The sequence below is a fragment of the Sinohyriopsis cumingii genome, chromosome 3 (assembly GCF_028554795.1).
Source record: "Sinohyriopsis cumingii isolate HCF-2022 chromosome 3, ASM2855479v2, whole genome shotgun sequence".
NCBI lineage: Eukaryota > Metazoa > Mollusca > Bivalvia > Unionida > Unionidae > Sinohyriopsis > Sinohyriopsis cumingii.
In genome coordinates, this window is record NC_142963.1 from 57354977 (window position 1) to 57374075 (window position 19099).

General features: G+C 34.5%; 1 protein-coding gene across 1 annotated transcript in view; it reads left to right on the forward strand.

Annotated features, from left to right (window-relative positions):
• Positions 1 to 10438: 10438 nt before the first annotated feature.
• Positions 10439 to 19099, forward strand: part of LOC149802905 (cadherin-related family member 1-like) — a 30539-nt gene continuing 21878 nt past the window's right edge. The window contains exon 1 of the mRNA XM_089953848.1: positions 10439 to 10840. The gene's annotated coding sequence lies outside the window, so the exon portion shown is untranslated. The remainder of the gene's footprint in view (positions 10841 to 19099) is intronic.

The following is a 19099-nucleotide window of genomic DNA, read 5'->3' on the forward strand; positions in this document are numbered from 1 at the left end:
CATAGCTGTGTATGGATTAACAATCACATTATACATCCTGGGATTGAGGCCAATTTGAAATTATATAATAAATTAGCCATCATGCCATACGTTGCCAGACGATTGATCAGTATCAAGACAAGCTGTAATCAATTTACTTAAAGTTTTCTAAGTACACAGAACAAGTTTGTGGGCCAAATAAGAACTCAATAAAGACTACTATGTACTTTCCGCTGGAGAGACATGCTTGAAAATCAAACGATTTAGATATGTATGTTTCCCGACTTAATCTTGTTATCAGTCAAAGTCCTTCTAACATAATTTCAGCCCTTAAAATAATAATAATAATCCAGACTTTTGAAGTTGATGGGGACGTGCCCCAATATGAACACTGAACTGCAATGAGTAAGTGCCATACACAAGATGGTCATTAAATGTTACAAAAACCACTAGTCTTTCCAGACACTGTGTCTCTAAGCACATATTCAAGATATTCAAGCAGAATTGGAGATAAGCCTTACAGTGGTTTCTTTACAAAGTTTAACAGATAGTGTCAATTTTAGTACATGACATGAATAACCCCCGACCCAGGGGAAGCTATAGGCAAGCACTTTCACGTAACCATATTGGTCGAGTGAGCTAGGAACACACGTGGACAGACGTGATTTGTGAGTCATCTGTAAAGACAAGGTCATTATTAGATCATTGAATCAAAGGAAAGGCTGCACAGGAACAAGCGCACAGATCCACTGGACATACGCCACGTTATTCTTTGTTAAGTTTCATGCGAAGGAAGGTCTGAAGGGCAATATTCTGCCAGTAACTATAACATGTACACGTAGAGTATGTATACAGGAACATTAATACTTTGACAAGACTTGTTTGCGTGTAACTCTCACAGCACGATTCACCACTAGCTGTATGTTCTCTTGAACAAGCGGTCTTGAGTATTTACAAATGAACGATTGTACAAGTTGAACAAGCCATCGCGATAAGAAAATAGTTTATTATCTTCCACCATACACACTTGCATATTGGACGGTAGCATCTGCGGATACCTTTGAACATGCCTGATGTAGGATCCGTTGGCAAGTGAATGTCAACATGATTTGGTCTGCTTCACAATTTGCATAAATGAATAATATATATATATATATATATATATATATATATATATATATATATATATATATATATATATATATATATATATAATATAATATAATATAATATAATATAGTTTCAACGAATAAATATATGCCCAATAACATACTTCCCTGAAATTACCGGCCTACACGTACATGTGAACAACGGTCATATATTTTATAAGTCAGTGAGATCGGTAAGTGCGAGGTGCAGTTTTGTATTATAAGAAGGTGAATAGCAATGTTGAGATAAGTACAATAATTTGGAATGAAAACATATATGTACAAAAACAATTACAAAGTATTGCTGCTAATAAGCAAATAAATAAAGATTCCATGGATTTTGTTCAAAACTCGTTATAACAACTGAAGATATTTAAGACAGGTGGTTAACTGCTTCTACATGTTTCTCATAATGTCTACACCATACAAGAGAGAGAGAGAGAGAGAGAGAGAGAGAATTTGGGAGTGAATATTGATATACTGAAAGACTACTATCTGCATTCTATATGGTTAAGTTACAAGTAACTTAATGGAAATTAATATCCTCATATCGTGTATAGGCAACTAAAGGCTACAACATCGTATAAAATAGTGTGCATATACATTATGTATATTTGAGACATAACACCATCTTCAAAGTTACAAAATGAGTGATAATATCGTTACCGTCTTGCTCGGCATAAAGAATACTTACTAAGAGAGAGAGAGAGAGAGAGAGCGATTGGGGGTGGGAGATTTAATTTTCCGAGAGATATACTCACTGGTTTTGGTTGGTTGAAGTATTCCTATAATTAATTTTCTTTATACACGCAATAAAGCAATTACTTAGGTTTCGGAGATTTCTAGCAAACGTTGAGGCTACAAATGTATAGTCTTCTTTCAGCCATAGAAATAGAGAATCAACACGTGGTTAATATATAACACAATGATTGATCGATAATATCCATAGTTAAATAAAGTTTGCTTAGTCATAGGTCAAATTATTTTATTTTATTTTAATCAAGATGCAACAAACACAAACGGACTTCCTATGCTTACTTTGGTTTTTGTTCGATATTTTAACGCAGTAAGTATGTATACAGGTAGTGTATGTGCCTGAAGTTTTCTTTACTTTTATCAGTGAAACCCTATTATTCATGTATGACACTTACAAGCAGATTTCAAGAACATAAATCATATTTAACCATAGGTGTTTTTCCTCAGTCAAGGAGGAATATAGTGTTTCTCATTGATGTTAGTTAACATACCTAAATTCCTTGTAACACACACACACACACACACACACACACACACATCCCTCCAAAATTCATTATGCTCCATTAGGGAAGTAAGAACAACTGCATTTACCCAAGACTGCAGTTTAAATCCATTGCTTTACCCAATACAATATTTGTCAGAAAGTCAAAGCTAGAGTGTAATTCACCATCTAAGCAATGCAGACAGACCGATGAAAAAAGATTACTGGATATGAATAAGCAAAACCCTGGTTATGTACATCACATGGATTTTTCAAACGATTGCATACTATCTTTAATAAAGACCCAAATAACTAATTCATATGTTTAAAAGTACACATTACAAACAATGAAGCGAATGTCTAACTAAACCGTGGATATGTAAACAATACGAAATCACATAAATGTTTTGTTCAGATTCCGAAAATTTATTTTATCTGAATTCAACAATATAAGTTATTTCTGCCCAAATGTTATCGCAAGAATGACTACTTTTCTAGTAAACAAAATTTATATAAAAACAAAACACTAAGAGATAAATGGTAAGCCAGGATGAGGGTCAAAAGTGCATTGCTCTAGAATATTTAGAAGGTATGTTACAAAAAAGAATGTTACAAGCAGCACGTACATAAGATCTAGCTATGTGAAGAAATTCAAATGTGATTAACTCAGCTTAAGATAATAATCCTAATAGTTATCCAAAGTTATTTATAAACTGTTACTGATTGTAAACTAAGTAATAGAAAATAGCATAAACCAATAAGTTTTGTAAAATTCAACAGATAATTTTTAATGCAAAGAGACAATTTAAACATAACTTACAGTATTCTGAATTGAATTCCAAATAATCCTAAAAGTTCTATTGCAAGTCTAAATGTATGAAGTTCCAACTAAATTTAAGAGGTATTACAAATAAATTCCTACATTGAATGCGTTGTTGTGCCTGCAGTCTCTAATGTGCTAATATGCCAGTAGCCTTGAATGCAGTGATGTGCTACAGTATTTTGATGTATCGCGATAATATACTACAAAATGACCTTGTGTGAATTCACTATAATTCCAAATTAATGTTTCTGTCCAAGATTATTGCTGAGCACTCTGTAATTGTTGAGTAATTTGACTAAATGATTCCACCCAAATTAAAACTAAACATAACAATTATAATGAATATGCTTCGCATGTTAAGGTACGAATGAATAATTCTTAAGTATCCACAATTCCATGCCGCTCTACTTTGTATGGATCGCAATAACTATTTTATGAAAATATTTTATAAACTTAATGAAAACTTCCATTCGACACGTTTCTAAAGTCAGAATCAAAACGGAATCTTTAACTCAAGTAAAAATGTTTACAACTAATAATGATCTGAATCTTTAATCCACAATCATATAAAAACATTTAACTATGTATTATGTTGCTTACCAAATAAATGTTACTGGTAAGGTACACATATAACATGATTTTGGACACGATCAACTAAACATACAAATGTACATAACATATAATCAATATGAAAAGCCGGCGAATAATATAAATTAAATACACATAACAATTTATACTGGACAGAACAGAATACACGATCAGACACCAGAAGTTCTTGATGAAAGCCTTAGAGTGCTGCATTACTATGTGACCATTTTCTCTCAAAACAGCTTTATGAGTGACAGAGATATTAGAGCTAACATGTGATATTTTTCAAAATGAAAGCATTCGTGCCTTCCTTATGCAGGTTGGAATTCTACTCAAACTAAACTGGTTTAGCCACAATAGGATGTATGTCTGTGTGTGTATATGTATGCATGTCAGGCCAGCATATTTAGTCACACTGAATCGCACGATATAACATTTGTGTGTTAACGTGCCTAAAAACAAACCTCAAACAATCCTAATAGAAAGACCTGGGTCTTATGTCACTGGTTCAGGCTAGAAAAAACAGTAAGACAAGAAAGAGTGAAAACAACAAGCTTTTCAAAATACAATAATTTATTTCCCTGGAAAAGTTCTGTAAAAAATGGAGAAGAAAAAAATATGAACTTACGGTTTTATAGAATCAAATCAAAAAATGATCCAAAAATAATCCGAGAATAACATTTATGTAGTCCTAATAACAAAATGTTCTACTGATTTCACGTTCTAATCCCGATCAAGAATACAAGATGGAAGACGATGACGTATGCCACAGTATGTAGTGCTGAAGTCTACAGTTCCTTGTATAAATAAGAATTATCACTTCGGTTTCTGATAACTGAATAAACATTTTTAACACTGTCCTTGTTCCACAATAATACATGAGCAAACGTATTTTCCAGAAAAATAACATAATTAATCCTTTTGAATCCAAGTAATTTGAAATAGCTCCAAACCAAGTAATTTTAAATAACTCCAAACAGCACAACATACAACTAACAGTTAAATAGCCTAACTTCTACTGAGACTAATTCTCCAAAACATGGGTTACATGGCTTTTTAAAACGTAAGCAAGGGTGACCTGATAATCTTCTGGATGTTTATAGAAGAAAATACTTGTTACAGATCACGTTTACCCTGTGTGATCCTGACGAAAATCAACCATTTTCACTCTAACAAATAAAAAATAGGCGAAATCGTTTATATCTTAAAGACAAGGTTCAATTATGACCTTTGAAACAACCAACCATTTTAAAATACAATAGAACTTATTTATGGAGGTTGATACAAATTCTGAAACAAGGTCAGGATTTAGATCAACACCAGATGTTTATCAACTAACAGTCAAGGTCAAACTACTTTCTAAATAAAATATTACCTCTAGTGGAGAAATTTACTTGACAATATCATATAATAAAAATAAAAAATTTAAAACTGACAAACAATTAAATTGAAATAAATTTGTATTAAATCAGATATAGTAAAATCAAATATACATAACACTGGGTCACCCAGATCAAATACCTCTGAATTGTTCAGTATGATGATTTATTCAACGTATATAAAAGTCTACTCGATGCGATGAACGTTTTTCGAGATATTTAGTTTAAATATATATGTCAGGAGTATTCTTGCTCGGTCAGGTACAACGTTGGCAGTACCAATCACACCAGTCGATGATACGTATCTATGGTAAACCCGCATTGCGGATGACCAATTAGGACTGTGCACGCGACTACTGAAGACTCGTATGCACATTTATATTCTCACAGTACATGTAATTGTTGGTTATTGCAATATCGACAGTATCGTATTTTGGATGACGAAGTAATCAACTCCAATAAGCAAAACGTAGTTCACTTCAAAACCATGACAGTCAGAAGCAGATGCATCGATATAAAGTCCCGCTCAAGGATCACTGTCGGAGCAATATAGCCGCCTCCCACCCACCCCATCATCGTAGTGGGAGGGTGGGCGAAACACGACCCTGGACCAAGGGTGACACAGAAAGATTAGTAATGGAATCACAACAATTTCCATACATTATTATTCTTTTCAGCGGTCATTTTCATACAGTTGTTAAGAAGATTTATGAATTCATTATTGAACTTCTGCTATTAATTGCTGGGCTGTATTTGACTGTGGTAAATAATGCGTAACACATCAAAATGGATTTGTATAATATAATGAAACGTATTTAATATATAAGATTCTGTAGAAATGAAGTTTTATCGTCAAACACGCACTCAATATAAATACGACTGATTCTTTATTTAGTGTCTAGCTAATAATATTGTACAAAAGGTACAGACGTCTTTTTCGTGAAAGGACTGTTTAAGAGAGTTTTTTTTTTAAATTTCCTACTTGGAGTGATTTTGACAAGAGTTTTACAGACAAGTCAATGCTAAAGATAAACATTAGCGAGACTTTTTAAAGCAAATGAAAACAGGTGCAAAAGGGAATAAACTATACTTAAAGGGAATATACGCATCATTTAGCCATTTTTTCAAATTTCTCCCAGTTACCTCACATCCTCGATCTTGTGCATCAACGTTGACTTTACCGCTATAAAGTGTGAACTACCTGAGCCGTTTCCTGTTTCATGGATTGAAGAAGGAAAACAAATCCTTTCAATGGCCACTCATCGCTCATATTTCCTATTGGTACCATTTTGCGGCAGGTAATAAAATAAAAAATTAAAATTATGCGTCATCTGTTTTAACTAGATAATTACACTGTGTTGCCAACAGGATAAAGAACCAGTATGTGTGTTTGGTAACAGGGAGCCCACACAGAAATTACAGTTTGACCTTATTAGTGATGGCTACAAATGAAGATTATTATTTCCTTTTTTGTGTAAGCATTTGACAAAACTATTAAACACAATATCGAAATAAATTAGGATTTTGTATATACTGAGAATTAAAAACATGGCCAGGATCTGTCTGAGTTGTGGTTTTAACTCAACCTAAAAGTGTTGCTTTGATACTGATATCTCACGAACAAAATGCATTGCATATTGATTTCATATAAACAGAAGTTTCTCGTCAAAAATATATATCAATCATTATACAATGTGTTAAACGTGACAGTGTCTAAAATAATTATAAGTTACTACATTTGAATAGGAAAATATGAATGGAAATACTGCACGACCTTGGGAGTGCAGTATATCCACCCGTCAAAACGAGTTCATATTCTCCAAAACAAATGCAGTAACCTTTTTATTATATGCTATTTTTTATATTCTACATAATGCTTAATTATATTAACAAAATACACTACACGAAACAAACTAACTAAATGTATGCTGCATTTAAAACTAAATACACAAGAGATATTCATGATTACACAAAAAACATCATTATTACTGCGCACATAACAACTTTCTTACCTCCTACAGTAAAACAACTCTATTACTGCTGCGTTCATTGCTCGACAAACATGCCCCAGCTACCAAGCGCAGAGTATCAATTCAAAAGTGTTCTCCATGGCATAGCAGTGTCAGGGACTAACTTTGCACTGATAAAAGAGACCGATGTAAAGCTGATACGCTTTGGCTTTTCCACCAGATTCACTATTCATAAGTAAACCTATGAAACCGCTAAGAAGAATATCACACATATAGTCCATGCAGCGAATTCAGCTCTCAACAGTACAATGATGATGGAAAGTTCCAGCTTCAAAGAGGTCTTCGAGATTACTAACAAGCTAATGTTAAGGAACAAATGTACACCACTTCCATCTACCTTCTCTCCAATCGACCTTTTTGCAAATTTCTTCCGTGACAAAGTACAAACCATTAGAGATAAGCTCGACACCACAATTTTAATTGACTCGTCGTCACCATACAGATGGGATACAGACTTTGATCGGTAACCATTAGCTGTATTTGAACCCGTCTCTATGGATTTCGTAGGCATAATCCTGATGAAGAGTGCACCAAAGTCATGTGAACTTGATCCAATTCCAACATCAATGCTGCTTGAGTGCTTAGATCTAGTATTGCCTTCACTAACTGATGTTATTGGTATCTCTCTCTCTCTCATCCGGGGAATTCCCATCATTTTTCATAACTGATGTTATTAATACCTCTCTCTCATCGGGGGATTTCTCGTCATTTTTCAAAACTACCATTCTAAAGCCTCTGCCGACGAAACCATCACTAGACCATAACGATTTAAAGAACTACCGCCCAGTTTCTAATCTCTCATTCATATAAAAAATCTTAGAAAAAGTTGTTCTGTCCCAGTTTGTATCTCATCTCGCTATACAAAGTCCTCATTATTATTATTATTATTATTATTATTATAACTCCGCCCAGATAAATTTGAACTTAGTCTCGCGCTCTACATAACTTTCGAAAGAAAATGGCGTGTCTACTAAAATTGAAATTTGGAGTCCTATTGTGAATGAATGCACATTGCAACAAATTTCCATTTGATCTGGAATGAATAGATTCTGGTATTTTTTCGATTCTACGAACCTTTGTGATCATGGACTTGATTTATATGTGATAATTCCACATGAAATACATGGGATTGAAGAGCGAGGGAGAAGCGTGTTGACATCTGCAAACGTGTTTCTGTTACTGTCATTGAATGTTTGAAATCATAATGTGGGGAAAATATGAAGTCTTTCAATTGCAATTGTCAGAAAGACGCTTCGGAATGTGATGTTTATTTCATTTTGAGTACAGTAAGGATAATGTATTTGTACTTATCATCGAAATTACAGTACAATTTCGAAATATATAATCGAGATTGAGAACCTATGACAAGGCTCATGTAATTCGGATTTGCAGAACTATGAAAGTACATTTTGAGGAATTTCAGGATGTAAAACTGTAAGAATATTTTTTTGCCATTCTTATCACCAGCTAAAGAAGACAGTATATGACTTGTCATTTGTATGTTATTTGTAAAGACCCTTTCTTACGTCTGGTGTATTTTGTAGCTAGCCTAAATCCGAAACATTGTATCAACAAAGTTAACGAGAATTGTGCCAAAACAGCTGGTATGTGGCAGTCCACGAAACATATGTTTTAGTTCATTCAGAAAGAAATCTAAACAACCACAACGTAAAGCGCCTCTTACGCGACTGTACATGATTTGTTTACAAATCGAAAGTGCTGGCGTCTGCGTCGATTGTTTGTTTACAATAGAAAGTAGTTCCGTTATACACGTGAATGGAATATGTGTATTTGCACGTGAGCTCAGTATCGGGTAATATTGAACGATTCTGACAATGTAAATTTAACTGAAAAAATGAGCATATAATAATTTTAATTATTGATTTTTGGTAACATTACGACACGGACATAGAAGCGTTAGATCTAAAGCACGCACGAAACACTTTGTGTAGGAAATTATATTTGTACTGACATATGGAAATCACGACACACTTTTACATCTTTTTATTGCTGCATTAATTTACAATACTAAATGGGACGGTACGAACGGAGAAGAAGATTTGACGGGTAATTAAACATTACAAATTGTAAGCTCAGTGGATTGTAAATTCCTATTCTGGTGCCATGCCTGTGCCATTCTCTGTCTTTGTCTGTCTTTCTGTCTCTGTATATATATATATATATATATATATATATATATATATATATATATATATATATATATATATATATATATATATATATATATATACATACATACATACATACATACATACATACATACATACATACATACATACATACATTGATAGAAAGATAGATAGATATTCAAAGGTTTATCATTCGTCCCATGCAGGAAAGGAATCCACGTCAGGTAATGGCAACCATCGCCTATCGCTTGTGCATCAGAGCTCCACAGATCTGGATTAGGAGCTCGTCCTTAAAAGTGGATAGAAAGATTGCGATTTTTAACTTTACGATCTAAGGTCGATTTTACTGTATGATAGACCAGTGGAGTCACTAGGGTCGGTGTCATTCAGTACGGTAACGCATGGTGTCATCCCCCATGGACCTTCTTCCTGCACAAAAATTCAAACTTTTTATAGACAGTCATTGTGTTGCCATCCCCTATGATGGTGTCATCCGGTGCGGTCCGTACCACCTGCACCACCCGAGTGATGGACTTTAGATCAAGGTAAGCATATTTGCTAGCAAAAATTCTTTAAAAAGAATTAGGAAGAACCAGCCACCCAAATGAAGTCACTGGCAAACTTTCTTACCTACCCAGCTTGGTCGAACGAAGACCCGATCCACGCAGACAGAGGTTATTTTTGAGTGGTCTCTTAAGGCGAGAGCCTTAGATCACTCGCCCAGCCGCAGCCCTGGATGGAAGGAAAGGGCTCAAGGTGTACAGGTACCAATTAGCTAGGGCGAGGAAATGAATGCACATGTTAATGCATAGACGAACTAGAAGAAAACTACAGTTTAGAGCGAGACCTTTCATGCGACAGAAGGATGGAATAGCCATTTTATTCTAGTCGCTAATTAATGATTATGAACAAGAGCGTGTACAATAACATTAATACATTGAAAAGGCGTGTTCTATTCAACCGTCAAAGTAATATTTACCACAGGGAATGAAGTGCAGTCAAACACGTTGAATGTGCTCTTGGACAAACAGTCTCGAGTATTTACAAACGAGCGATAACAAAAGTTGAACAAGCGACCGCGATAAGAAAATAGCTTGTCGTATAGCACCATACATACTAGCATATTGGATGGACACATCTGTGTACGACATAGAACAAGTCATGTGTTGCATGAGGTGGCGGGTAATGGTCAACATTATTGGATCTAATTCACCTATCTGTATGAACACTTTAGTCATTACCAAACAATAAATATTTGAACCACGAGAATGGCACTTCCTTGAAAGCGTTGGCCTAAACGTATAAAGGAATACGGACGATATATTTTAAATCAGTGAGATTCGTTGCTGTGAGGTGCAGCCATATTATAGGAACGTTGCTGGCAATGTTCAGAATAGCACAGTATAACGCCATGTCTTCTAATGATTTTGTGTGAATAATTCCTGTGACGGAGAGACGAACGTACATCTACAAAGACGTTTGAAGCTATTGTTTCCAATAATCAAGGTAAGCAATGAAGTACAGATTAATATGGACTTTTACAACAAGTTGCTATAAAAGCTGAAAATATTCAAGGTAGTTGGTTATCTGCTTAATGAAGTTTATGTATAAGTTTACACCCAGTGAGAGAGAGAGAGAGAGAGAGAGAGAGAGAGTGGAGTTGGGACGTTGATAAATTGACAAACTACTAGCAACATTATATATATCTTAAGTACAGATAACTTAATGTTAATTAATATCCTCAAATCGTCTATAGGCAACTACAAGCTTCATTAACTGCATTATACGTAGGTATATTTAACATGTTTGATCGTCTTTTTAAGCAAGAAACATCCACTGATACTATTTTGCTCTACATAAAGAAGACTTATCGATCGAACGATCGAGAGAGAGAGAGAGAGAGAGAGTTTTCAGTCGAAACTGGCCTGGTCATTGCTTTTGTTTGAATTCAAATTCTGATATATGTAAATGACATCTCTAGCATACTAGCATGTTACAGCTCTTCATGCACAATGATTTCTGTTAGAAGTATTTAAGTCCGTAATTTGTATATATATATATATATATATATATATATATATATATATATATATATATATATATATATATATCCTTCTATCTATCTATATATTATCAGCTTGAAATTATAAGTTGATAGTTCACTACATGGATTGATAAAAGGGTTTATAGTTATGAACGAAAAGATTTATAAAAGTTGATTTTCGCAAAGTTTGGGTTTATTGAAGCTTTTCAGGATCCCATTTAAGCGTAAGCTAGATAAGGCAGATAGGGGCCCCTCCATATTTCAGAATTTTCTTCTACAGCCGTATTCTCTGTTCACACTGTCCAAATAGGGCCACTACAGCTTTAAGTAGATTATGGCCTCATCATATCTAAATCCGCCCTGCTTTGATCTTTAGCAAACTTTGAAGCTATATATTTCTTGAGACTTCTTCTCTCAACTATAGCAAGAGTATATCATCCAGTGTTTACTACAGAAAACAATAATTGATCGATGGTATCTTTAAACTAACATCCAGAGAGAGAGAGAGAGAGAGACAGATGGTGGTGGGTTGGAGAAACTTACCATAAAGGCATTCATTCGTTGCCCATCCCTATGTTTCTATATTGGTCAATTAGACTGTTGCCTTACCAGCCCACTCAGTGACAGAGAAAGACTGAGCGAGGGTAGATTGACCTTCTGACATTTTAATATTAAATAATACTTTTTGTAAAACACGAAGGAAGAAATAAAAATAAACCAAGCACTAAAGAGAGTACAGTATGTGTATTCCTCCTTCCAAGTAAGTGTACCGTACAAATCTTGATAGCTTATTGCAACTTTATATCACTGGTATTTTGAACGCTATTAAAATCTTATGGAACATGTACACCTAACCGCTACGAAGTCCCAGGTTCTTGAAGGTTACTTGGTGCAAGTTCAGTTATCTTTGTTTCTCTCACTCCACATACTTCCCCGTATTATCGCCCTTATTTATGAGAGAGGGGGATTTCGATGAAATTCTGCAGCATATTTAACTAATCTAGAAGACGAGGAGTACGAATATTGTTACTGTTATTTTAATACAACGTTAATGATTACCCAATGAAAAATTCATTGCAGATTTAGAGAATACAGAAGCGATAGCCTATTGTTGAAATATAACATGATGTTGGAAAATATGTATATAAGCGTATTAATGCGCCACGGGTGGATCAAAAACTTTGATAGACCAATAGTACTGGTGTATCAAATCGCTTTATACCAACTTTATATACATAATCACTGGTGGTTGTACACCATTTGAAAAGGCACTATAAAAGTCTACTGTTTTATTTATTACCTCGAGGATAAGTAGTACATATTGAATATTTCAAGGATCAAACGCTTTTGTTCAAAACCCAACCCATCACATGATTAAATAATTTCATATAAAAGAAAGACGCTACTGTACACAATTTAACTAATCAATCATAGACCATGCCCCTACCTGGCACGATTTCTTACAGAAAGACCATAGGCCACTATGGCTTTTTTGATACAAGAATCATTAAATTTAAAAATGTAAATAGTAAAATCTATGAATTAGACGTTAAAATTTATTCCAAGAATTTTTATGTCATTAAGTGAAGTGTTAGCTCGCTAATTCTCTATTTTCAGTTATGAGAACTTAGTTCATCTAATACACAGTAAGCTCCAAACTGTATACGTAACATATTACATAAAGAGTAAATGCTGAAAGATAGGCTATAGTATTCATGTTTGTCGAACCACTTGAGAGAGGCAGCAATCGACATGTACCCCATACATTTATGTTTTTAAATTTAAAGGTGCTAACCTTTAAAAACAAGCAGAAGCATTGGACTTATAAGTAATAAACTTCAGCACTATGGTTGGACGCAATAGATTGCTAGTTAACTCGTGCGAATAACAATGATATTTTTTAATTACGTAATTAAATAATGGATTATAAATTTAATTCAGTAACATGGATTACACATTATTCTTGTTACTCAACCGACTGTTATATCGCTGCTTAGAAAGGAATCACAGAAATATAAGATAAAGGTGCTAAACATGGAAGACAATTTTTTTTATGTACAATCGAGATCCGGGGATCATTTTTACAATTACAATTTAATATTTGGCATTGATGGTTTAATATTCATATACTGAGCAAAGTATGACACGTAATTTTGTTAAATTCAATTTAGTTGGTCAGCATGGGTATCAACATTGGGATATGGAGCATCTTATTGCTATGTATCAGATCGAAGTATACAAGAATTAGTATATTAAATATATAGGTTTCCCCTCCACGATCAGATACGGAAGATGTTGTCAAGATGCTCAGTACCATTAACTGATGAATAAACTTTTCAGCCAAGAAACAATAATATAGAGCTATTATAATCTAATATAAATTGGAATACCTTGATAATACCTTGGACTAGTGGTTAGAGCGTCCATCTCGGATGCGGTAGATCGCGGTTTCGAACCCCGGTCGAGTCATACCAAAGACTTACAAAAATGATACTAACAGCTGACTCGCTAGGCGCTCAGCATTAAGAGGTTAGTCTTAGGACTTGCCGGCCTGGTGTATGGATAATGTGACTGGATGCAACATGATACCACATTGTTGGCTGCTTCTCTTGTTTTTATTTTCCTGTAAAATATATATTTTTTAGTAAAATTATAAAAAGAACAAACTAATTGAAATAGAAATTAGTACAATTGTATTATCAGCCAATAACAAATACCTTTCCTGATAATATCAAACGTCAAGTTCTTATACTATCAAAACTACCAATCAATGATGTTGCTTAATTTGGTAACTCAAATAAATAGTTGGTAATTTGTATTAATCCCTCTTCTAAATTTGACAATAATCCTCTTTCTGTATTACCTTGTCTCCACCATTACCACTAATTCTATCACATCCTATTGTACTCAAATTATCTCTTAGATTTAGCTTTGTTCTATTCATTTTTTTGTTTTTATTGTTATTATTTTTTATATGTCTAATTTAACAGACATATATTTTTTCTACATGAATATCATTTATGTACGTCCTTAATTCTCTTTCTTCTTCTGGAGAAGATATTATGTTGGTTTTTCTTTCTTGAGAATATACTTTTTGAAGTCTTTCTGTGCTTTGTTAATTTCCCTCTCAAAAGATGATTCATTATTTAAAATATAATGTATATATCTTGCATTATTGACAGTTACTTACAAAACTCTTTCTTCAACAACTTTATATAGACTGCATGTTTTTTTATGTTGGCTATAATGGTTAATTTTCTTTTATTGTTTCGTCTCAATTTTACGTGGAATCGTTCTGTTTCTTTTGGAAATTTTAGTATGTTTCGTTATCGTGCCCACCCCACCCCACCCCACCCCCCGCCACACACACACACTGATTTTAGACATTTATTCCTTCTTCCTATGCATCGATATAGTTATGCAATATAATTATATTTGGAGTACCGACTTTAGTCATTTATATTGCTTCCTCTCTCTCTCATTTCTTTGTAAGTCAATGATTAATCGTCATTTTAAAATGAACCATGATTATTATTTTTGATCTTGATCAATTGATGACATATTTAGCACACTTGTTTGTCATGGTACATTTATAGTGTTTCATAATCGTAAAACCATCGTCTTGTTCCAGGTATAAAGGGCTCTCATACACTATGGAATAAATTCTCTTATCGTAAAGAACGACCATGGAGATAAAAGTAGAACTCCTTTCATAAGTACGCCCTAAACAAAATACTGAGTGAGATATGAATAATATAAACATATTAAAGTTTCCCTAGTGAATATATTCAGGTGTTTTTCTTAAGTATATTTTCAAAGCAGAATCGAGAGTTATGGTGGTAAAATCCATAGCAGAAATATTGACAATAAGAGTCAAATTACAAATCATCAAAAACATTGATAAATCTAAATAAGATAATAAACGTAAATAAATGTAATCGTCTACACCAAATTTATCAACAGTATGACACCAAAGCATTTCTAGGTCTTGCATAAGAAGTTGTATGTCAACACAGTTGAACTGAATAACCTGAAACTGCACAAGTAAGAACAAATACAACCCACAAATGAAAAGTGTTTTCAGAGTAGGCTGAAATTTGTCTGGCAACCTCCGACATAATTGACTGACTCAAAGTACCATTAAGTCTATTAAGCGAACCACCTTCCATTTCTCAATATGTCAAGGCATTTTCCTATAATGTATTGACCTTTTGCTTACGAATATGATTAAGATTATACTATGTGACTGGTAATTGAAATTGAAGTATTCACGATTATATAAACTCGTTTAGTTTAAAAATATCCTTACAGTCTAGATACCAGTTTTTTTTAATATTTTGACTCCTATATTGAGGTAGTTGAGAATGTGGAGTAAAATAATTCTGTTATAAAATAGTCTTCGGAAATATAAACTTTTGCTCACTAAAAATAAAATATTTCATACCACGGTTTGTATCGGTTCGGAAAAAGACCCAATAAACTTAGTATTCGTGATGAAGTTTGACTTTGATTTCTGATAAATATCCCCCTCCAACACATGCACACACCAAGTAATGATGGCTGCGCATTATACTTTTTTATTTCAGTGCATATCTATATCTTTTAAAACTCCTGGTACATAATTTTATATACCTTTTGTAGCTTTTATTCATAGTTACAAATTGCACAGAATATCTTTAGTTATACATTGCAAGCTTGACCTGTGTCTTTTGAAACCGTAAATTGTATAAGATTTATAAATAGATGCATACGTATATGTTGAGAATTACTACTAATAATTTTAATAATAATATCTAATGGCGTCTTTGGATTCATTTTCCATTAACTGAAGGAGTTTGGCTGGTTCTAGAAGAAATCAGTAACTTCCCTTTGGTTGGACATAGTCACATGAATAAGTGTTTTCGAGAAACATTGAGTAATAACATCTGTCACATGAACTATATTGTGAACTTTTGTCGTAATAGACCGTGTATTTAAGAAGAAAATATAGCAATCTGATTCATTCCAAATTTTTAGAGTCATTCTCATTTCCTGTGTTCATGTTGCATGTCTCCAGACGTGTTTTATGTTTTACTTATACATGTATGTTATTCGAGCAGAATAAACCTTTGTTAGGACTGTTAAGTGGAAACATAACGAGCTTATTATTTGGACTATAATATTTTTTCTGGAACTGTTCTAAATTATTAGAAGGAGTTCTGGAGGCCGCAATCTCGACAACATCACGGTTCGTGGCGGATCAGGATGTTTCCGGTTTTGAAGTTTGTACGGAACTTTTAATTATTTTGGGCTTTCATAGAACTTTGTCAGGAATATTTTGGATTCACTTCAAAACACTGTCAGTTCCTCTCACATGTTAATTTATTACTTGTAAAGGTATAACAAGGTCGCTATCGCTTAACCGGCTTGAAGCAGCTGTTCCGGTGGCTTTTGTATGTGCCGTTTTCATAATATTTGTGCTTGTTGCCTGTCTTCGTCTACGTTATTCTGTTCATTATGTATTGGCTGTTCAGTTCTTATGTGTTTCTTCATCTCCTTGTTTTGGAAAAGAGAACAATTAGACTTTTTCTCAGTTGTATTGCTCCACTGCTACAACTTCCTTTATTTTTGAACAAATCGCCCTCACGTGATACTCGCCAGTCAACCCGATTATGCTATGATTGACTCGCATTAATTGCTATAAATGACCACTCCTTGGCTCTCCACACTACATTGTGCTCTAGACTAAACGAACTGGGGCTACATTCATCATTACCTAAAATGTAAATAGAAGCGAAAAAGAAACTATCTTTGAAAGCTGGCCAGCGTACAACAGGAAGAAGAATTCCAATTATCTCACTTATGCCCTTTCCGGCTCAACAATTTAAAAATTCGACCGTTAATTTAGATAACCTAATTCAAATCCCTATTAATTCGGCAACCTTTGTGTCAACTATCCAAGAGATTCCTCTGCGTATTACATTATTCAATGCCCAATCAGTAGGACCACCGGAACAGCGCACCGAAATAGTTAATTTTATGAATGACCAGAATATTGACGTATTTTTCCAGACAGAAACATGGCTAAAACATCAGGCGATGAGCCCAAGTATGTGGATCTAACACCCACTGGTTACTCCATCATGTCGTTCCCCCGTAACTCTCGCGGAGGTGGAATTGCTGTCATCACAAAGAACTCCATGATCAAAAATATTAACCACACCACAACATTCAATTTCGACCACACATCGTTTGAACTAGTCCAAACCACACTCACACTAGAGCAAAGGTCAGTCCATTTTGTTCTGCCTATACCGCCCTCCTCCTAGTAGAAAAAACAAGCTGACTGAATCTCTCTTTTTGGAGCAGTTTCCGAATCACCCGGAGTATGGAAATTCGATAGGTGACAACCTGATTATTTTTGGAGATTTCAACTTTCACTTTGACTGTCCCGGAAACCCAAACACATCAAAACTCATAGATTCCATTAATGTTTTCAACCTCAAACAGTCAGTTAACCATCTCACCCATAAACATAGTCACATTTTAGACTGGATTCTTCATAAACCTGATGATAACATTCTACGGTCCTCCCTGTTATCCCATGAAATTACATCAGATCACTTTTGCATTATATGTCATCTTGACGTATCAGTCCCTAACCTTCCACCTTTATCTGCTACTAAGAGAAACCTCCGTATGATAAATAGAACCAAACTAATGCATGACATCCAAGCAAACCTAACAACTTGCTTACCTCCTACAGCAGAACAACTGCGTTCATTGCCCGACAAACATGCACCAGCTACCAAGTGCAGAGTATCAATTCAAAAGTGTTCTCTATGGTATAGCAGTGTTAGGGACCAGCTTCACACTGCTAAAAGAGACCGCCGTAAAGCTGAGAGGCTTTGGATTTCAACCAGACTCACTATTCATAAGCAAATCTATGAAGCAGCTAAGAAGAATGTCACAAATATAGTCCATGCAGCGAAATCAGCCCACTACACTACTAAGATCATGGAAAATTTCAGCTGCAAAGAGCTCTTCGAGATTACTAACAAGCTAATGTCAAGGAACAAATCTACACCACTTCCATCTACCTTCTCTCCAGTCGACCTTCCGGACATGTTTGCAAATTTCTTCCGTGACAAAGTACATACCATTAGAGATAAGCTTGACACCACAATTTCAATTGAATGGTCGTCGCCATACAGTTGGGATACAGAATTGGAGCGGCAACCATTAGCAGCATTTGAACCTGTCTCCATGGATTTCGTACGTACAATCCTGATAAAGAATGCACCAAAGTCATGTGAACTTGATCCAATTCCAGCATCACTGCTGCTTGAGTGCTTAGATCCAGTATTGTGTTCACTAACTTATGTTATTAATACCCCCACCTCTCATAGGGGAAATCCGATCATTTTTAAAAACGGCCATTGTAAAGCCTCTGCTGAAGAAACCAACACTAGACCATAACGATTTAAAGAACTACTGCCCAGTTTCTAACCTACCATTCATATAAAACAATTCTTTGAAAATGTTGTTCTATCCCAGCTTTTATCTCATCTAAATTCAAAGTCTGTTAAGCAATGTACAGGCTGCATATCACCCTTACCACAGTACTGAAACTACTCTTCTAAACGTAGTTAATGACGTTCTCTCTGCTTTGGATAGCGGAAAGATTACAGTCCTCGCCCTCCTTGATTTGTCTGCAGCATTTGACATAATAGACCATGATA